Genomic DNA, 18,738 nt, shown 5'->3' with positions numbered 1-18,738 from the left:
AAATGATTGGCTACTTTGAAATTGAGTGTTATCCTCAATGCATTTTAATGAAAAAAAAGTTTGTTTTTCCCTGCTAAATTGTTATTGTTCATTTTATTTCATTTTTTATGATCTTTGTTTGTTTTTGTCTTTTTTCTGTTTTCCTTGACTGATTTTACTATTATTGTTTGTTTTTGTAGTTTCTCTTCTAGTTTAACCTCTTTGATGAAACCTTTTCAATTGCTATTGGGTTTTATTTGATTAATTTCATTTCATTTTTGTTTGTTTGTTTTTGTTGATTTATTTTGCTATTTATCTGGACTGATTTTAGTAATTTTTGGTTTATAGAGTATCTCCTTTTAGATTAACCTCATTTTACTCAATTTTAATCCTTTTAAGTTGTAAATGTTTGGCTACACTAAAACATAACATGAATAAGTTGAAAGGTTTTATTGCTTAGACTTTTGGATTGTTTCTCTTTGTCTATTCATCATGCCATTTTATGTTGTAAAGCAATAAAACAATGTAAGGAACAGCTGCAAGTTTCAAATCATAGGGTTTTTATCAGACAGCAACAATATATGAATATACTGTATAAGAACAGTGAGTGTGACATGATGCTAAGGGCAGTCTGAAAGGACTCTGAGGAAGTCTAAATACAGTGTCCATCATGATGTCACAAGCAGTTGAGAAGAGATGAGTCCTGACTTTTTACGAGCACATCTGAAGCTCATTCTCGTGGCTGGGTTCTGTGATGGGAATTGCATATGGGCTGAAATGACCCAAACCCCAAAAACCTCCAAGCTTTCTCCACACTGTAAACCCATAGGTTGTTTGAACTCAAATGATTTAAGTCTGTTTTACATAAAATTGGATATTTCTAAACAATACTCAACTATTTTGAGTTAGTTGAACATTTGTGGGCACATACAGGGTGCGAATTAGGGGGGGGGGGGATATTGGGGGGGTCAGACCCCCCAATTCAGAATTCAACCCCCAATAAAGGGGTAAAAACAATACTTTGAGGGGGTCAAAACATTTAAATATATTTCTTACATATAATGTTAAATACTACAAAAACAATGCAGTATCTGGGCATTATGTCAGGCACCCCTAAAGTGGATCATACCATTAATAAATTAATAAGCATTTCTCTCGTTTACCTGCCTGCTGGATTATTATTGGTCAGGTGGCTTAAGGTACACGCGCTGCTCAAGCTACAGCATGACGTGTGAGTAGCGCTATCTACTTAACTTTCTCAAATATGCACTTTAAAAACACTTTTCCTTACATAAATAACGCACATGAATTTACTATCCCTCCTTAAATGCTGATAATTTACCATTCCGCCTTAAATGCTGCTGTCGCGGCACACAGGCTTCAGGCTGTAGATAATGTTTTAGCGCTTTTAAGGTGGAATGGGAATCCACGTTCTGTTTTATATGGACTGTTTGTGATTTCTGCAAACCCTGAGCAGAAATGTGTTAAACACTTAAAACTCTATCATCTACTAACTACAGTCTGAAAAAGGGAACTGTGTTTTAACGTAGAGAAAATTTTCTTTCTTGTTAAGGTGGAATGGAAATGTAAACAAGAAACGAAAAGCTTCATATGCTGCAGTAGAACCAAGTGAGGACTTACTCAGGTGAGTAGTTTTACAGCAAACTGCTGTATTACAATTTTTAAGATAAGACTTAGTTTAAATATTTTTATTAGGCTACTTTGAAAATTAACAATAGCCAAGCTTTTAAATGCTATATAAATGCATTCCTACATCTCCCCATAGCATTTAATATTGTAGTCACAGTGTCAAAATATGGATAAGGACAAAATCCTTATCTACAGGGCTTTTCAGTTACATTGTTATTTTCTATTTATTTTGAATTAAATAATAAATGATTACTAAAGGAGAGATGCTGTAGAATATGGATTTATTGATGAGAAAGCTGATGAAAGATAGCTGCCAGTAGCATTGTGTGTGTTTTTGCAGGATTAACAGTTTTTGGGGCTGTATAATATATTATTTAAGACTATAAAGGTTATTGTGTGGTATGTGCTATATTAGCTGATGTAATGAATTTATCCTTTATGTGATGTAGACAATTATCATTGTATAATTCACACCCTGGGCACATATACATTCAAACAGAGATCTTTGAGTTGAACCAGTAACTCAGTTTAGTCTGTTGCCATTAACAGCTTCTTTTCCACTGGCTTCTGTCACAATCTATTTGCATACTGGGTGTGTCCAACAGTTTCTGACTAACACTCACCATCAGTGTGTAGTGACTCCCCCGTTGCTACCTTAGAAATAAATTAAATTCTCCTTTAGTTGTAATAACTTGATGTTTTAATTTAAGATAACTTAAGTAAACTCAACTTATCCGGTCTTACAGTATAACAAAAATAAAAAAGTTGAATCAGCTTCCCCTTTAGCTGTAATAACTTAATGCTCTAAGTTGTTACTTAACTTTTTTAAGGCAACCGGTTTCCTCAATTTTTTGAAGTAAATTCAACTTATCCGGGCTTACAGTCCAGGATCTGCTGTCTGCATTAGCTCTGCGTTCCCCGTTACCCATCAGTCTTCGAGCGTGTTCTGGCTGCAGCATGTGGAGCCAGAGTGGGGTGCTCAGTCTCAACAAAAAGGAGACTGTGTGGGCCTAGAAATTAGGCCCAAAGGAAATGGCTTCACTCAACACCTGGGCACTGCAGGAACGCCTCTCCACACCAGCGCAGCCCGATCAAAGCACAGTGCTGGACGGAGACCTAATAAAAATAAATAAACACTAGCTTGAGCCAAGCTTGTCGGGGACAGGAGGCGAGCGAGATGGTGTGAGGAGACTGGGTTGGGGGTGTTCAGGCCTTTTGGGGGGTTCAGGGGTCCTAAAGTCCCAACTCTCTGAAGGCTGCTGAGGTGACGCCTGCCGAGGGCTGAAGGGCTGGAAGGAATGTGTGGGCTTGTGTGTGCGGTTGGAGCTGTGGGACGGCATGATGTCAGAGGGCACCACGCAAGACTCAAGATGGCAGACTGCTGTTAAAGGACATGAATGAGATCTACAGTCAGTGATGACGGTGGAAGATGATGTCAGATGATTCGGTTTAAATGGGATTATATATATATATAACGTTGAAAAAGTAGTGATGACTGAAGACTGAATGCATTGATCTAAATGTATACAATGCTAAAAGTAAAGCATGCCCAATAGACCATTACTCTCTACCGCCCTCATGCTTTACAGCTGGTATAAGGTTTTTACCTAAAAAAAAACACTGTGAAGTTTAGGCAGACAAATTATAGCCCATGCTAACCAAAAAGCTCTACTTTAGACTGACCTGTCCATGAGACTTTTTTTTTTTTAGGTGGATGATCTGGGTGTTTTAAAGTCACCTTGAGAAGAGCGACAGGTCTACATTCTTTTGCAGTGTTTTTTTTTTATTGTTGCATCATAAATACTGAAAGCAGTTCTTTAGATTTTGTTTTGTTCTGCTGCCACATCGGGTGAATGTTTGCAAAGAATTAATGTTAAAATTTTGATTCCTTTATGCACATATGAAACCTAATCAACACTAAGGTAAATATCAGAGGAGAACCATGATTTATCATGCATTTAACTTGCATCACTTGTTAAAAGGGACAGATTCTACCTCTTTTACACAAGTTAAAATAGGTCTATGGGCTACACAAAATATGTTTATGACTTTCTTTGCACAAAATCAGCCTCGCATAAAGATTTCACCAGCTCTATTCTTGCCAGTTTCAGTCCCTTCCAGAATGAGTCATGTACGTATATGTTGTATATGTATACTTTTTTTTTTTTTTTTTTACCACACATTGTACTTACATCTCCCTCATCTGCTGACTTGTCACGGACAGTAGGTACAGATCCCTCCCTCAGACAAAGTCTGTCTATAAGATTAGGCTCTCAATCAGCAGACAAAAATGGCATGTCTTTAACTGATATGATATAGTGGGTGGGCCTTTGTTGGGGGTTGATGGATAAGGGGTTTACTTATTGAGATGTCACAATAAGGGCGCCATCCTGGCTCATAGAAGCATATGATTCCTGGCACTTTATAGGGGAAGTGGAGACCCAAGTGGAAACACAAAAGCACCCAAAAAGTGAGTTTCCTATTGGGAATACTGCTGTTAATTTAAATGAGGATTAATATAGATATTCATTTTCTGTAGAGGCCTTGGGCAAACTCGTTTTTATCTGGTAGGACCAGACTCACATCTACCTGAATGAGCAGAGACCTATAAACCAGAAACCGAAAGAGTAGTAATATTTCAAAAAGCGGGATAAAACTGTACATAATTTAAGGTCTTTGGCTCAAATAGCATATTATTAGTTTGTTATTCCAACAACTCCACTGACTCTTTTTCTACTGAAAAACAGAATGTTGATGAATGTAGGACAACAGAGTTTTATAAAACATGTTCATGAAGTTCTTTGCACAAAATTGCTCTCACATAAAGATTTCACCAGCTCTATTCTTACCAGTTGCATTCCCTTCCAGAATGAGCCATGTAAATGCTGTATATGTGTACGTGTTTTTTTTTTTTTTTACCACATACAAAACTCATTATTTGAAAGTACTAACATCTTCCTCATCTGCTGACTTGTCACGGATAGTAGGTACAGATCCCTCCCTCAGAAGAAGTCTACTGGCTAATCCTGCTGTAAACTGTCTGAGATTCTTAAACAGCAGACCGAAATGGCATTTCTTCAACTGATATGATATAGTGGGTCTGGTATGATATAGTCTGGTGGGGGTTGATGGATAAGGGGTTTGTGCTGGGGTGGTTCTATACAGGTTTTCTTTTTAGTGACGTCACAATAAGGGAGCCATCCAAAGGGCATATACAAGTATATGAATCCTGATCCCAAATTCTTTTTTCACTCTTGGGGTTTTTATAGGGGAAGTTGGAACCCAACTGGAAATACAAAAGCACCCAAAAAGTGTGTTTTCATATTGTGACTACTGCTGTTAAATTAAATGAGGATTAGTATAGATATTCATTTCTGTAGAGGCCTTGGGCAGACTCTTATTTATCTGGTAGAACCAGCCTCTTATCTACCTGAATGAGCAGAGACCTATAAACCAGGAACTGATAGAGTAAAAATACTTAAAAATCTGGATAAAACTGTACATATTTTGAGGTCTTTGGCTCAAATAGCATATTATTAGTTTGTCATTTCAGCAACTCCACTGACTCTTTCTACTAAACAACAGAATGTTTAGTAGGACAACAGCTAGAGGCACTGTTTCACAATTTATTATTTTGTTCTAAATGTATTCAAGGCAGTAAAGCATGCCCAGACCATTATACTATCGTTCCCATGCTTTACAGCTAATAAGGTTTTTTGCTTAAAAAAAAAAAAAAAAAACAATGTTAAGTTATGGCAGACAAAATATAGCCAATGTTGACCAAAAAGCTCTACTTTAGACTCATCTGTCCATGATGCATTGTTTTTTTATTTTAGGTGGATGATCTGGAAGTTTCATATTCAAACCAGGCTCTTATATACCTGAATGAGCAGAGACGTATAAACCAGAAACTGACAGCGTAGTAATATAAAAAAAAAAAAACTGGATAAAACGGTGCATAATTTGAGATCTTTGGCTCATAGCATATTATTAGTTTGTCATTTCAACAACTCCACTGACTCTTTTTCTACTGAAGAACAGAATGTTTAGTAGGACAACAGCTAGAGGCACTGTTTTACTATTTATCATTTTGAGATCAAATTTGGCCTTTAATGTCTTTTAAAAAGCCTAACATGTAGCAGCTGTTTTCTCCATCAACCAGTCATATCTCTGAATAAACCACATTTTCCATCAATCCATGTGTCGCTGTTTACTACAAAGTTTCCATGTCAACCCCTCCAGCCAGAAACAGAGCAGTGCTCCAACAGATGAGGAACAAATAAAAGCTGCTTCCTGCTTTACTGAACATCGTTAATCATATGTTGTCGTTTTTAAATGATACACATATTATGAAGATTCTCATATGTAAGCATGGTGCAACAGCAGAGTTATTTAAACAATAGAAACCACATCTAAAGAGCACCTAAAGGCTACGAATGACATGTGCTGAAGTTCAGTATGAAAGAGAGCTCACAGAGATCTGGCCAATAAAGAATGGCCTCTAAACATGTGAGACAAACTGTGTCTGAAAAACAGCGTTAGATGATGCAGTCACATTAATTACTGTCATAAAGCATGCTGGGAAAAAAAAGCAACTGATGAAAAATATTGAGCTGAAAGTCATGCTTTACAAAGCACACAGCAGCACTGTCATCACTATTTAAAATAATTAAACTGAACTGAATTTAAGAAATTAATTTCTGTTGATTTTTAAATGCTTTATAGAAATTCTTTAAAATGTCCTGAAATAAACTTTTTGAAATTTTACTGTCATTAAAAGTTAAAAAGATTTTATTTTCTCCTGTAAAAAGTTGTTGTTTTGAAGATACATGTTCTTCACTGGACAGTGACAATTCGTGGTCATGTGTGGTTTTGAGTTTTGATCATTTGAATAAGAAGTAGCATAGCCCAAATCAAGTAGGCTTGTGTAAATATGAAAGAAATCATCATGAAAAACAAATCTCTTAAAGCGACAATCCTTGAGTTTAAGGCATTCAGGGATTTAGAGACCTCTCTGGTAAGAATGTGTAATTGCACAGAGAAAACGAAAGAGTATGTTTTTAAATGCATCAAAAGATAAATAAAGTGCGATTTGAAACTCTGTATTATTATGTTAATTTATGAAATACTCAAACTTAAAATAAAAAAGCAATTACAGCATCCAACAAACCTTCCAGTCCACTGTTGTTTTTAGAATGACTTTTACTGAATTTTATTTATTAGACATTGCAGGGATGTTCATGCCAGAGCACTGATACCATTAATTAGAAATAAATAAGGAATACTACTATTGCCAATGTAAAATAAAAAAAAAAAAATAGGGTCTGCTGCTTTAAAGTTATTTGTCTCACATGATTTTTAATTAAATAATTCCCTCAAGACAGTACTTTTACTTCTGAAAAGAAAAAGCCAATAAAATAATAGAAAATATTGGAAGGAGAATTCTGGCATATTGCACACCATTTTCGTTGCAATATAGCCACAAATTCAAATGTGCAACTAATCATTTTTGGGTGAATATTGCACGAGATTGGGTTACAGACTGTTATAATGCCTCAAGGCCAAAAAAAATTGGCTGCTTTTCTTCGCAGCAAGCCGCCTTGCCAAAACGAAGGAGAGAATTCCAACAACAAACGTGCCGGTATAAATATTAATCCCCTCTTAAATATTAATTTTGTGGTGACATTTGCATCCGTCTTTGATCATATTTATTTGACTTTCCTTTTTTTGGTGCCTAAGCTCCTTGCCTCGTGTCACTATAGCCAATGAAAGATTAATGGCTGGTTTCTTGCCGGAGCCTCCAGCTCAGCCTGGCTCTACTGCTGGATGACAGGGGCAAAAATGTGACTGCTCTGGTTTACCAGCGCTGCTGACATGTGGTCGAGTCGGCGTATCTGGCCGTCTAGCTCTCTCTCGCTCTTTCTCTCGCTCTCACTCTCCATTCTCTTAAGCCCTGCAATGTGTGGAGAAGGTTGACACTCTCTGGTGTGTTTTTTTTTCTCTGTCTCAGGTCAAACCCGGCGGCCTCGTACCAAGCCGTCTGGGCCTTGTTTGCTTAGGCCGTCAGGATTAACTCGTCCGTCATCTTTGAGTCCGGCAGTGTGAACAAGAGCGAGAACACAAGTCCATATTCACCGCCTCACCATTCCCAGCCCCTCTTTACTAAGACCTGCCAAAGCCTGCAATAACAATCTTCCAGTGGGGTGACCGCAAGAATTAGCGAAGCGCTCGTCTGTCTGAATTTTCGCCTTTCTCAAGCAGATCGCTTCTCAGCGGGCCGGATGAAGAAATGCTCTTTTTCTCTTTTTCCAAAAGCAGAAAGGCACACCACCTTCTGACTGCTTCCTGCACTCTCGGCCTAATCCTAATCTCAAAAGCTTACACACGTTCCGGAAGCCGGAGCAGCATTAGCTACACTGGATGGACAGATGGATAGACTGTGGCAGGCAGTTATGCTAACTGCGGTTAGCATAACTATGCTAGCAGCTCCATTCTTCCATTCACTCTTATGGTAATGTGCTCAAGAGTTTTGAAAGAGCTTTGAAACTCCTTCAGTCATTACCATTAAATTCCATAACACAACATTGAGCTTTGAGATTTCTAAGATATGGATCTTTGAAAAAGTGCAACACCAGTGGAATTTCAATATAAAAAAAATCCAGTTCTAATTAAAGGGCTCATATCCCACATTGATAATTCACCCCCTGAGGCCCTTTATGTCATTTTGTGGGTTCATTAATTGTGCACCCAGGGGAAGAAAGAAAATCTACAGAGAATCTAAATTTTTATCAAAATTTTACTCAAGTAAAAGTAATAGTGAAAGCCAAAAGTATGCTTGTGTAAAAAAAAAACTAACAACTAAACATTAAAAAAAGAAGGAAAAAAGTTTTATTATAAGATTCTAAGCAATTTTGCCATGTTTCTATTGATCCATTGAGCCACTGATAATTTCAAAACAATGTAAATACAAGAAAAGGTGCACATTATGTCAAGATGTCAGAAGCAGCTAAAGTGGACATACACTGTGTATATACTGTGGATTCTTCAATTTATAACAGTAAAAATAACAAATAATTTAAACTGTAAAACTCGTAAACAGTATCATTCTTCATGGGCAGCAGTTTAGTCCAGTAAAGTTAGACAAAGTTTTTCTCAGCTCTACTTTTTTGAACTGAGGCAGACACAGTGCAGACCCCCAGCACAGGTCATTTACACACAGCTCCAGGGGCCTGGGGTTGTGGGTTCGATCCCTGCTCTGTCCATCTGTGTGTTCTCCACGTGTCTGTGTGGGTTTCCTCTGGGTGCTCTGGTTTCCTCCCGCCTCCCAACACCGCACATGGTGGGTGAATCGGCCATGCTTAATTGCCCTCTAGATGTGAGTGAATAGATGTGTGTGTTGTAGTCGTGATGGACTGGCGCCTCGTCCTGAGGGTATTCCTGCCTTAAACCCAGTGATTCCAGGTGGACTCTGGACCCACCACAGCACTGACCATAAGGAAGAAGAATTTACACTGACTTTTATTCAGAAAAAAATAAAAAATAAAAATAATTTAAGTGCAAAACACCTTGACTGATTGGCAAATATGAAAAACAGAAAAAATAATCTGGTTATAAAACCCATAAAAGTTGTGAAATGGAGGTTTAAATGAAGAATTTTTTTATTCCTCTGGAATTGCAATTTAGTAATTCATTTCCAAAAGTCTTTGCCAAAAATCAGTACATTTGCTTGGCCAGTTTCCAATCAAAAGCTCACTAAAATATGAAAATCCTATGGTTAACAGAGTGTTAACAATAAACTTATATCACTGCAGTAAACCTGAGTATAAAGAATGTTACTCACCACTACCAATCTAATTACTGATTTCAAAAACATGAACATGGTGTTAAATTAAAAAGCAGTTACCGCAAATAGAAGTAAAACACTTTTTCATTCCTCCATCGAACTGTTTTTTTTATTGTATGGTGATGAAATGTAAATGTAAAAATGTAATGATTACAAATTTTGACAGATTTTTGGCTTTTGAGAGAGCAGCAGCGTGTGGATGAGCATTGTCTTGTTGAAATAGTGAAGCAGAGTGTTGGTTTAGAATAGGCCCAGATAGGGCCACTGTTTGAAAAATTGAGCTGCTGTCAAAATGTCTGTAATGAAGACCAAAGATAGTCTGGCATCATACAAAATTGTGTGACGACAAACTATTCATCTTTGTGCCGACCATGGTGCCTCCAAACACAGATCCATTCATCAACTCCAACAAGACAAAAGCAGAATGGCAGCAGGTCATCTTCAGTGAAAAAAAACGTAAAAGACACACAATAGGCATTATTTGCAGCTTAGACATGCACTGGAAAGTAAACGGTTTTTAAACTATAACAAAGTTTACACACTACATATTTTTATTTTAAATACAGTAAACATGACCCCTGGTGTCCTTTAACAGGCCTTTCATCAGTGGAATAGAATTTACTACTGCAAACAGGGCAGAACTGGCCATAGGGAGAACCAGGACAATTCCCGGTGGGCCACTCAGTGTGTGGGCTGGTGAAAGAGCTAAAAATAGAACCTGACTCAAGCATTCTAATATTGAATTGTGCATTGGTCCACAATACCCTCAGTGCATGGCCATTAGCCAATTACAGACATGCTGCCTATACTTCTTTTTGTGCAGCCAAATCTCCTTTAAATATTGAGCAAAATTAGATAGAATGTGCCGGCTTGTGCAGAACAATTTACTATCCATATATAAAAAAGTTGCATTCATAAAAATGATATTTATGTTTATAAAAATTAACACCACATTCAATACTAACAAAATGAAATCTACAGCTTGAGTTGTGTGGTTATGTGACTCTGTAAAGGGTCCAGTAATAAACATATTTTAGTATATCATATGTTATATTTTAATCCTTGGTTTAACACCAGAACTGCAGAGATAGTCATTCTGACTTATCGTATATATACAGCTTTCTTTGGATAAAATTAAGAGACCACTTCAGTTTCTAAAGCTGTTTCTCTGATTTTGCTATGTATACTGTAGGTATATGTTTGAGTAAAATGAACATACAAATTCTATAAACTATAAACAACATTTCTCCCAAATTCCAAAAAAAATAATTCTGTCATTTAGAGCAATTATTTGCAGAACATTAGAAGTTGCTAAAATAACAAAAAAGATGCAGAGCTTTCAGACCTCAAATAATGCAAAGAAAACAAGTTCACGTTCATAAAGTTTTAATAGTTCAGAAATCAAAATTTGGTGGAATAAGCCTGATTTTTAATCACAGTTTTCATGCATCTTGGCATGTTCTCCTCCACCAGTCTTACACACTGCTTTTGGATAACTTTATGCCACTCCTGGTGCAAAAATCCAAGCAGTTTAGCTTGGTTTGATGGCTTGTGATCATTTATCTTCCTCTTGATTATATTTTATATTTTCAGTTTGATAAGATCAAAGGAACCCATAATTTTTAAGTGGTCTCATTTTGTTTTCCAGAGCTGTTGATATATGATCTAAAATTGCTTTATTGGCAAGTTAAGGAGTCCAAGCTGTTTCGTGGCTCGGTCACCATAACCCAGACATGCTACAGGCCCTGATGTGATTGCTTTACTTGCGCTCTGCAGGTCATTATTCTACAGCTTCAGCTCAGACTGGCTCTGGGAAAGCAGCCCAACGAGATCAGCTTCTCGCCTTGAATTGTAGAATAGTGGGGAACTCAAATCCAAGACAACAATCTTGTTACATCAGATAAGCCAAGATCTGACTCATTCTCCCTCTTGGTTTTAATTAGGACTGTAACTGGCAACCCGCGTCCGTCCCCGGTTAACTTCAATCACTTCTAAGAGTGTTCAAAGACACGAAGCTCCTGCTCTGATAGTGAAAGGTGTTTGAATTACATTCCGTTTGCCACCCTTGAACCCCGAGTAAAGTAGCGTCTGCATTCATCTCTCGGCTGGGGAGGATTATGACACCCTGCTGCTGCGCTCCCTGCTGAACATAAATTGGATATTTAGCGTTTAGCGTCAAGGTCAAACAACCCAGTCTGCTGAGGCTCGCTGTCTCAGAAGTGGGCTACCTCGAAAGGGCTCCAAAATCCGGTGATTGATCTCAGACGCTTTTCCTTCTTTCTAAGAACATTTTGCCGTTGTTGTGCGAGTGTGCGCTTGTTGCAAACAACTTCCAAATGTAATACATCTTCCCACAGAATTTCTCTCAAATATGATCTATGGCGCAATAATGGAGCAGTGATTGCTAAGATAAAGCATAAATCTACTGCGGACAAAAAGCAGCTGTGTTTGAGACACTGACAAAGAAACAAAATAGAGTGAATTTCGAATTCAAAGAATCCAAGGTATAAGCAATGTGGTCACAGGTTTCCTTCCAGGTTTTAGTTATTAATTTATTTGTATTTATAGATACACTATAATCAAGGAAATTTTAAAAATTTAATTAATTTCTAGTGACAAAGTGATAAATAGTGCCAATCTGTGTTTTACTTTTTATATACAGTATCTGTATGAGGTCACCCAAAAAAAAGCAAGCAATGCTGAGGAAGATCTCAATCATCAAATTTATACACATTCATTATCTAATCACACCATCATGTGGCAGAGTTACACTCCAAATGGTGTAATAAAGAAAAAAAAACATCCTGTGAACAGCAGTACTGCAGATGGAACTGTTGAGACGTCTACAGAGAATGGGCAGACTGGTTCAAGATAACAGAAAAGCTACAGTAGCTTATATAACCACTCTGTATAACCTCTATATACTCTGTCCAACTTGAGGTGGATGGGCTATAACATCAGAAGGCCATGCAACGATCACTTCTGCCAACTAAGAACAGAAAGCTGAGGCAGCAGTGGGATAAAAGTCATGTCATTAACATGACAACAAGTTTAGTGTTCTTCATTGGCTTGCTCCTCAAAAGGTGTCCTTCCGCTAAAATCCACTTTTTCTTGTTCTTTGTGAAATACTATAAGTCTCTTTGAGTTGTATATGTATACTGGATATGAAACTGTTCCTCAGCCTCTGTTGTCTGTAGTAGCTTGCACTAGGAGGAACATAGCAGTTTGTTCATGTGTTATTTGTGCAAATATCACATGAGTGTTATATGCTGTGCCCAGTGCTAAGGAACAAATGGTTAGAATTTGTCTATAAAACACCACCAGGGAAGTACAATTGAGAGAGGTAGGTGTTTGTTTAGAACAGTTCTGTTTACACTAGTTAAAAGTTAAAAAGTTGTGCTTCAACTGGCTGGGTGGATTTTTACTTTCTGGACCTGGACTAACCACCTCTATGTGTTTATATAAATTAACATAGGATCTCCGGTGGATTTCATGTTTTACAGAGACCCTAAGACCACGTCAGTGGCTAACGCATGTTGTAAAGTAACATATGACATTACAAATACTAAAGCTGCGTTATACTTGATCACTGGAGCACTTTTTTCCACAAATTCCAGCTTACATGGCATTCATTCATTCTAGAGACCACAACTAGACATTTTAAAATGAATGAAAAAACGATGGAATGAGACCTTTAAACTAGCCACATAAGTTAAGGTTAAGACTTGGTTGAGTCTAAGTCTACCCCTGAACAGGCAGTTTACTTTAAAAAAATACTTTTTGTGCTTATTTTGAGTTCAGATTGAGCTCAAACATTCTAAGTAAGACTGATTAAGATCATTATTCCTACAATGAACTAAATAATCTTATACTTACAATGCTTAGTAAGTCAAAAATTCTTATCAGAGAAAGAAATATGATTTATTGCCTTGAAATGAGATCACTTTACTTGATAAGATTAATTTTTTGCAGTGTAATTGGTCTGAAAGTCAAAACTATTAAAAAAAAAATGTTTTCAAACTACAAATAACAAATAGACCCAGATCATGTTTCAGTTGGTTCGTACCGGGAACATCTCATTTGTGGTCACCAAATTTTCACCCTTTTAATCTTAACTATGGTTCACACCTGCTTATTGCTTATTGAGACCAAACTAAACAGTCTGAAGGTCCAGACTAAACAAGGTAGTTGTAGCAACACACTTGTTTAAGTACCTTAAACAAACCGCACACTGCAACAATTTTTTTTTATTTCTGCTTGCAGCTGCATTTTCAAATGACAAATCTGGCAACCCCACCGGAAAGAAGTGAAGCGTTGAGTCTAACACATACATGATGAAAACAAAGCAACCCTGCAGAATACGGTGACTTCTATGACCCAACTATTTCTTAAAGTTTCAGTACTGCTGCTGTTTTCAGACTGCATTTGCAGTTTCACTACCATGGTTTGACTTTCAGGATTGCCTCACCTTCTTTAGTTTAGGGCAGGGGAATTACCCAATGCCACCCTCAGTTGGCACCTTGTGCTTGTTGTCGTGTTTCTGAAAATCATATGGGCGCAGTGAAGGCTGCTTAAAGAGCCCATGCCATGGTAATGTGAACTATAGGTCTAGGCCATAAATATTGTGCTTAAGATTCAATACATCACATGTAAAATCGATTTTTATATTATTGTCATAGTTGGAACACCAATAGGTTAATCGATTCCTGTTGTCGTCTGCTGCCACTGTTGGTTAGATGGCTAGCTAACTAATAGTATGTGCCCAGTAGCTAACATATAGATAATATAGATATATAGATGAAATATATCTATATAAAAAAAAGATAATGCTGCTGGGAACTTGGTCTTTGGTCCACCCATTCCTGGGACATGTGAGCACCTGATTTAAACAAACAAACATCAGGTAAATTACACCCATAAAATATGATACTCTCCATCGTTAACATTCAGTGAAAATCACCCAAATGCATGCCTCTAGAAAAAGCCATAGATGGGGAGGAGGGAATCAACCATTACTTTAAGTAATGACATTCATTGTGTGGGTGAAAATCACCCAGCATTAGCATTCTAGGTTTCAGAAAGACAACACACTTCCTAACTAGGACTTGTTGTAGACACATTGTGTGTGATGCCACATAATCAGTATCTGCTAGTACCTGGGATCACTTTTAACGTAACTCTAACCCTAAACCTAACCCTACAGGTATCGATCAAGTCCCGGCCTATGCTCAAAATGCCTGTCATGAATTCGGCACTTCTAATCCAGAGCCATCTTAAGGCGTTCTCTGCCGACTCTGCTGCTGTTTCTCTGGTGGTTGTTCTCTTGTACTTTCCCACAGTGGCCAACACAGACCTACCGACCTGCGTTTAGCTCTACACCCCCCCTCTGCTGCAATGTTCTACCAGCTCTGTGTACTTGGCCTTCTTCCTCTCCCTGGCCTCCTCCATTTTCTTCTTCAAAAACACTGTAAGATCAAGCACCTGAACTTACACGCGCGTTTCTTTTTTTTTTAATTGTTGCAGAGAAAGATCAGCACGATCGGAAAGACGTAGCTGACTTCCCAGAGCCACCTTCATCCGCCAATCATTTGTTGTGTGGTGAGTAAAAAAAAAAAGCCTTTCGTAATGCAACGGTAGGCCTGTTAAATAAATCAATAGAATTGCTGTCTTTCTGAGGTGATTTGAACCAACAAAGGTAGAGTGAATTGGAGCCAAAATGGGCCACTTTTTAGTAAATTACTTCCATCAAATATTGTTCACTTTGTTTTAGATCTAATGCTAATATTGTTAAAAATTAATGTCTGTCTTAAATAATTATTTGCTTAGAAAATGTGGAAAAAGTCTAATTATTTTGGAGTTAAATAACTTTTTCACAAAATGGTTGAAACGTTGTTTAGAAACATCTTTGCTTTGTTGGTAAGCCTACCATACAATTTCTCTGATATATTTCCTATAATGTTTAGCAACCTCAGGCCAATCAAAACTATTGTTACATATAAAGTTGTGTTTTTACAAGAGCACTTATTGTGATTGGTTGTAAAATTGTAAAGAGCTATGATGCTACAATCCAATCTTGATCATTTTACATGATAGCCCATTTTAGCTGACTCCACATGCTATGGGTTGAGAACATCTAGTGCACAGTATCTAAACCCAGAAAAAAACTTAAAGGGGACATATTTTGCAAAGCTCACTTTTTGCATGCTTTTGTTTTTTCACTTGGGTCTCGACTGCGTCTTTAAACACTCCATAAAAAAGTGCACAAAAAAATCATCTGTTTTCTGTGAATCAGTTGAAAGACTCTAGTGTCAGAAATCCCATGCTTCTCTATAAGCCGTTTGGATGGCTCCCTTATTGTGACATCACAAAACCTGCATAGAACAACCCTGGCACCACCCCTCACCCGTCAACCCGCACCAGAGCACCACCCACTAGATCAGTTTAGGAAACGCTATTTTGGGCTGTGGGTAAAGAACCTCAGAGAGTACACAGCAGGATTAGTCAGCAGACTTTGTTTGAGGGAGGGATCTGTACCTACTGCATGCTTCTATAACCCTTAAACCTGAATAACCTTATAACCTGAAACTGGAAAGAATAGAGCTGGTGAGATCTCTTTATGTGAGAGTGATTCTGTGCAAAGAACTTCATGGACATGTTTTGTATATCGCATAGACCTTCTCCTAGATTCTAACTTGTGCAAGAACTGCAAAAAGAGGTAGAAATTGTCTCCTTTAATTTTTTTTTTTGCTAAAACATCAGGTAAGCATAAGAAGCGCCTGCCTCGATTAGTTAAAATGATGAAGACCGATGGCACAAGGACAATATTTTCCCAACTGACTGGCAGTTACAGCGCCTGAGGTGCTTGAAAAAGTAATAATAATTATGTAAATTGTGTGTCAATTAATGTCCCTGTGTTTTGTGTCCACACAGGAAACAGACTGCCTAAAAGGCGTCAGGCTGTGTGGCAGGAGCAAAAGCATTATTACCATGTGTGTGAAATCCATCCTGTACAGTGTTTGTGTTGTGCTGAGAGACAGAAATGTATGAATTTTTGAATTCTGAGTGCAAAGAACCCAAAAAAAAAGGCAACCCCCATAACTGACGCGTGCACTCAACTCCCTCGACAGTGTTCAATCACAACTTCAAAGTATAATTGACCTTTTCATCTGTCCCAATAGAAAGGGCATAGTAATGAGCAAAGACGGATCTTAAGATTAATTGGCTTTCCTTTAAAGTCTTGCCTTGTCCTTGCTGTGGGCTCGTCTGCACATCTGTGGATCATTATTGCCGAGACGGGCTCCAAGGCTGACATTGGGGCCCTTTCAATAATCGTACCACTGCTCGACAGGCCCAAGACATTTCTGCATGTACCCCCGTCACGTGACCGTGGCGACAAACGCCCTTGGCGCTCGACTGGTAACCAACTGGTTTTGCCTCCACAGTGAACAGACTGTGGAGATGGAACAATACGAAGGTGGTTGGCTCTAAAACGGTCTCTCACTCTCTCCAAGCTCACCTTCCCAACCAAGAATCTGTTCCAGACTTGACCACATTTCAACCACAACCGCCATATCTCCACACTCCATGCTTTTCTTTGTCTTTTTTTTTTTTTGGTTAATTTTTCATAGCAGAGAGAAGTGCATGTAATCCCTGGAGGTACAACATGAAATCTTCTAAATCTTTAATAGCTTTTGTTGTATCATGGATATGGACAGAAGGTTAGAAAGCCATGACAGCACAGACGTAGACAGCCGTCCAATAGGGAGAGTGACTAACACCAGCTTAAAAATAAAGATGACGGAAAATGTTGTTCTCTAAGGCGTAATTCTATAGATGGACCACTTTTTAATCCCTAAAAAGCAGTGTGACGGTTTTTATAAAGATTATTTGCAGGAGTGAAGTCTGAGTGTAAGGAGCTTTTGTTTTATTAAAAATGCTACAGACATTCTTGGAATTCTTTGGAACATACATAACATGTAACAAGTCAAACAACACTTGAGAACCTTCATTTTAGGAAAGAGAAGGCACTCTTACTAGTGCATCTCAAAAAAAATTTAAATTATTTAAAAGTTATATTATTTCAGTAATTCAGTTCAAAATGTATTACATGCAATGTGCTCTATTTTAAACATTTTTTTTTATGGCTAACAGCCAATGAAAACCGAACAATCAGAAACTTAGAATATTTTAGAGCAAATGGCTCTTTTGGCAGTGTGGGCAGTGTGCCAAATCCTGCTGGAAAATGAAATCCGCATCTCCATAAAAGTTGTCAGCAGAGGGAAGCATGAAGTACTGTAAGATTTTCTTGTAAAACACTGCACTGACTTTGGACTTGATATAACACAGTAAACCACCACCAGCAGATGACCTGGCGCTCAAGGACTTGGCACACTGCACATAGTCCCAATTGGTCTTATATAATATTCTAATTTTCACTGATTGATTTCAAATAATTGTTGGGGGTTGTTTTGTTTGTTTTTTTTATACTTGTTTTTCCATTGGACAGCGACAATTTGCACAAATTACTAAAGCAACTCAAAGGACAAAAAAAAGGTTTAAACAGGGAATGTTACAAAGTAATCGGTTTGATTTTACAACCTTAACCCACAAAATTACACCTCAACCATAACCTAAAAATAAATCTACCTAACCCAACTCTTAATGTAGCTGTAGAGACAGTTTTCTCAATTCTTCTTCTTCAAATGCTGTACAGCAAACTCAGATGAGTATCTTTGGTAAAGCAGTGCCACCATTAGACTGGAACTCCTTGTGAATTATATAAAAAGTGTATGCAAAGAAGATTGAATATCCAACCCTTGCCACATTAGTTGAGCACTGAAGCTACAAAACTGTGTTTGCTAAACAGTTTATGAAGTGCAGACCACACTGACTGTGGGCTGAGGCAAGAAAGAGGAACTTGACAAATGAGTCTGAAACTGTGGGCTGCTTCAGATGATGAGACTTTGAACCAGACAACCCCTTGCTGAGCAAAGGCCAAGTGTGAATTTGAAGCAAAGGAGTTTGGTGAAGAGGGGATTTGCAAATTTGTCACAAAAATTTAAGCAAAGAGGAGGATTTTTACAGGGTGCAGTAATAGAGGGGAGGAGTTTGAACAGTGTTCTTTTCCAAAATGTTATTCTTAGATTAAATTCATTTAAAAATTAGATTAAAGTCATTAAACGCTTTTTTGTAAATGTATCAACACTCAAACAGTCTTATTTGTTGCACATAAAACTTTTCTTACGAGCTGTTGTCCATCAAAATAG

At 37.7% G+C, this 18,738-nt stretch overlaps 1 long non-coding RNA gene across 1 annotated transcript; it reads left to right on the top strand.

The window, feature by feature from the left end:
• Positions 1-1,552: 1,552 nt before the first annotated feature.
• On the top strand, positions 1,553-17,383 carry LOC111192565 (uncharacterized). The gene is made up of 3 exons (XR_002650015.2): positions 1,553-1,624; positions 14,996-15,070; positions 16,403-17,383. It is a non-coding gene; the product is annotated as an uncharacterized LOC111192565 (long non-coding RNA).
• Positions 17,384-18,738: the final 1,355 nt, after the last annotated feature.

Source organism: Astyanax mexicanus, chromosome 16, assembly GCF_023375975.1.
Source record: "Astyanax mexicanus isolate ESR-SI-001 chromosome 16, AstMex3_surface, whole genome shotgun sequence".
Lineage (NCBI taxonomy): Eukaryota > Metazoa > Chordata > Actinopteri > Characiformes > Acestrorhamphidae > Astyanax > Astyanax mexicanus.
The sequence above is the reverse complement of the archived record's forward strand: the minus strand, read 5'-3'. Positions and strand labels throughout refer to the sequence as shown.